Source organism: Cupressus sempervirens, chromosome 1, assembly GCF_028749045.1.
Source record: "Cupressus sempervirens isolate cs-2001-9-10 chromosome 1, ASM2874904v1, whole genome shotgun sequence".
NCBI classification, from domain to species: domain Eukaryota; kingdom Viridiplantae; phylum Streptophyta; class Pinopsida; order Cupressales; family Cupressaceae; genus Cupressus; species Cupressus sempervirens.
This window is the reverse complement of record NC_143118.1, coordinates 590,944,388-590,948,817: the sequence shown is the minus strand read 5'-3', so window position 1 is coordinate 590,948,817 and position 4,430 is coordinate 590,944,388.

Below are 4,430 nucleotides of genomic sequence, written 5' to 3'. Positions count from 1 at the left end.
TAAGCATTTAATATGTTTTGTTTATGATAGGTTTAATAAAGTTTATGCATGCATATGTCAGATAATTATATTAGTTAGTTAGTTCTTTCGTTCTCAATGTATAGTAATAATTAAAGTTATATTTATTTAAATTGTTTTTAGAATAATTTAATTATATTGTTTATTAATATTTTGTTTAGTTAACATTATAGTGGTTAACACTAAATGTTTTAAATCTATTGAGTGGACCTCACATGTTGGTTTTTAACTAAAATGAAATGTCAACTTATCCATAGGAGAACCTGTTTCATCTTATAGTGTACCTATACTCTCACTTGTGAAACAAACTTATCAAACTTAGTGGAATTAACTTTTAAAAAAAATTATTACATGTGCTTTTGCCCTTGGTATTTTGGGCATGATATTTTGGTATCAGAGCCCAATTTTGTGACACTTGGGCAACAATGGGTCCATGAAAAGTGTGGACGTTTAAAAGTTACTCTACGAAGTAGGGATTGCTCTTTGGAAACTTTTAAGAAGCTAATACATTCTATCTAAACTATGATATTGATAAGTAAACCTAAGAAAAACTTAAAATTTGTATCAATGATTGTAAGTGGTCAACCATAATTAGATAACCTTGTCTTAATCACTGGAAACAACTAATTAGATGCAAGAATATTACACTTATATTAAAGTATATTATGATCTCATTAAGACTTTGAAATTTTATTGAACACGATCACCTTGAGGGAGAAATAAATTAAGAACCCTAAAACAACTTTGTATCATGAAAGTGGAAATGAGTACATAACCTAGTAATCAAAGAGGAAGTGTTTCACATCATCTTTAGTAGAAGTCAGTTTTTGTCTCACCTGATTCACTCATGGGAGAATTTAATATATATTATTCTAGAAATCCTCGGCAAACAAACAAAAGTTAATTTTGGAATCTGCAAGTAACATTTGGGAACCTTGAATGATAAGGATTACTAATGCAAGAAGCTAGTCAATGAGAGAGAGTTGGTGAGGAACATATAAAGAAAGGGAGCATCTCAGTCTACTATGAGGAATAGAACCCTAATCAGGGAATGAATCTATCTAAATATATGGTGCTAAGAATGTAACATATAGTATTGAATCAGTAAGATGGGCAGATGTAAACTTCTGAGTTAGGGTTATGTGAGTTTATTATGTTGGCAAGCTTATTCTATAAGCACGAGTAATACTAAATTTTAAACTACCAAGTGAATGCTCATAGACTTTGGTATTGAAATTATTGGATTAATTATAACCCTATAATTCAGAGAAAGTAAAGTCGCAATGAGGTCATCAACCTAGTATGAACTAAAGGTTTAGATATCAAAGAGTTAAGTAATAAGTAGGTTATAAGCCACGAGGCAAGTTAAGAACAATGATGAGGACCTATATTGATAGTAAGGAGATAGTTGTGAGAGTGAATAAGTAAACATTGACATTGGATAAGTAAAAAATGACAACATCCTAATAATGGTTTATACCTAAGTAGTTGTAAACCTACAACCTAAGGATGAATTTATAAGTCATTTATGACTAGGAGATGTGAAACATGGAATTATTGATAAGAATAGTAGTATTCAATGCATTCTCGGATGATAATTAGAACTTATGTAAATGATGGAATAATATGGGCAGTGGTGTATATATATGTATGTATACAAGATCATACCAAATTTGGTGAGATTGATAACACAACTTTAGCCGGTATATTGTGGTGAATTTGACCTAAGAAAGATTATGGGTATGTGCCCTAATATGTAATTATAGTGAATTAAGGATAAGAGATTTGGTTTTGTAATTGCAACTCAGAATATAATTCTACTGACATTGAGGTCCCCACATGTAAGATTATTCAAAAAGAAACCAATGTAACATCAAGAGAATTGAAGGGGATTTATATTATATCCTCACATTTGCACATTTGAGTGAGTTCTACTCAAGCCAAAACCCTTTGTATAGTAAACCCAAATCGTAGGGCAATGTCAATGTAGATAAGTATGTAGTTAGTATGTGGGATCAATCAGAGTTGAGTGACATTGTTGTTAGACCACCATCTAAAATCAATTCAAGATCCCTGCAACCTGGTATGATTGCATTATGTCAAAAATTTGAATTTTGTGAGTAATTGGATTTATTTCCTTATTTTTCTAATCTTAGATATTGGTATTTTAATGTTCTTTCCTTTTTGTCAAACAATGTGATGTGGGGTTGTTTAGCCAACTTTATTATTGATGATTCTATTTTGCCTCTAGGTCATGTCTTCACTTCTTGATTCAATTTTTACTATTGTGGCCACTCTTTATTTCTTTTATTTCTAACTTTTGCGTTGGATGTTTCATCCTTGATGTTGAATTTAAATTTTGAGGTACTTTTTTTGTAGATTTTATTGGCAAAATGACATATGATGAGCCTACCAAAGGGATTCCTTACAATCGAGTGAATGTATAACACTAGGGTATGGGGTCATTAGTGAGAGTAGTTGTGCCCCACCCTCTCTCAAGACTTCAAAAATAGGACCAGAGAATATTTGTTGATGGTTATGAGTAATGAAATTGCACCCAATCATACAACTAGTTAAGGTTAAGAGGTAACCTAATGGATTTTTAGATGCAAAAAGGTACATGTATAGTGATGGACTTGTCTTGTGGCCTATTAAAGAATCAGTTTGTCATGGAAACTCTAAAGGAAAAGTAATTAACCCTACACAAAGAGCCAAGTTGATTAATATGAAACCCCATTTGAGGGAGTCTCATATAACTATTACCCTAATGAGTGGGTATGTGGAATTCGAAATATCTTATTATATTATTATTATTAAGGACTCTATAAGTATCGTATACTAGATTAGAATGTTGTTTATATGTGACCAATTTGTTTTAAGGAGTATTTAACATTGGAAAATGTAACCATGTTAGAGTTTTTGGAATTGAACTTCACTTTTAGTAAGAATAATAGGTAAATATGTTATCTCCTCTAAGTATGTATGTGAATTATTAATCATTCTTTTAATAGGAGTAAATTTTGGTGCAATTTTAGACAAGGTCTATTTTGGAATGAACATTTTAGTTGTGCAACTTCCAGGACGAAGTCAAAGGCTAGTGGGGGAGGATGTCAGGTCCCTCCTCGTATGCACTTAAAACTGTTATAGGAGATTGAATCAGATATGAAGTAATGTTATGTTGTGAATGTCCTAATGAAATTGAGAGTAGTTGAAACATCCATGTTTCAATACTTAGTGATTTGAGAACTACTACATTATCTCGACTATTTAAACATTCAAATTTCAGTAACAATGATACGAGGCATTTTCACCTAATAATAAGGGTGTTGATTTTGGTACCTTGATGATTAGGTTTTATGCTTTCAGATAGTTCAATATTCCTTAATTGGTGATGTTTATGATGTTAGTTAGATGCATGCCTAATGATGATTATTCTAGTATTTTAATTTGAATTAATGAATAAGTTATGTTATATTGATTATGTGATTATTGATGATTAAATGTGAGTAGAAATGAATTAAACAATTAATTATATGAAAGATTCATGTTTTGATTTATGTAACTATCTAGATAAGTTTTGAATATATGTATGCGATTTTATTGAGCTATTGATGTGTGCAAGATATTTTAGCTGGGAAATCTAATGGAGAAACAAAACTAAACCCTATGTACCAATTGCACGAAAACCAGGGTTGAATCTAACAAAGTATGCAAACCCCATTGTTCATATTTTATTTGTATCGTGAGATGTATGAATGTATCATTTTTGTAATCAACAAGTATTAATGTTTTTTAACAGTGATTTTTTTAGTGTCACTTGACACTCATGAATTGTATATGCATTCCAACATGATAGTTAGGGTTAACCGAATAACCTAAAGATCTAAGTTAGACTAGGTTAGTAACCCTTTTGCTAATCAGTTAGTAATCGAGGTTAATTACCCTAATCAAGATTAGTGAGTAATCTACTTTTTGAAGGTTGTTAGGAAGTCCTAAAATTTTCTAGCTTTTGATAGGTCCCTAATTAATCCTAAAGGCCTAAAATCATGAAATCTAAGTACCTAAGGGGTATGGGTATGGGTTGGTGGCATTTTCCACCCCCTAGCCCCTTTTGTTGACTTTTATGGTCACTCAAAAACCCATTTTTGCTTTATTGCGAAAATTGATTGATCTCATCTTGGGTTGGATAACTTTAGCTCCACCTTGAGGTTAGCCTTAGGTCTAGTTGAGTTAGAAGCCTCTAGAACTTTAGGAAAGTGGGGGAGTTATTGCTTTTTGGAGTGGTTGAGTTTAGGATCTTATTTAGAGGCAATTTTTAGAGAGTTTTGAGTGTTCACCCAACCTCTAGTTTTAGAGTGGAAATCAGGATTGAAGGAGAAGGAGAAGGAAGGGAATGCTCATCTCAAACTTGT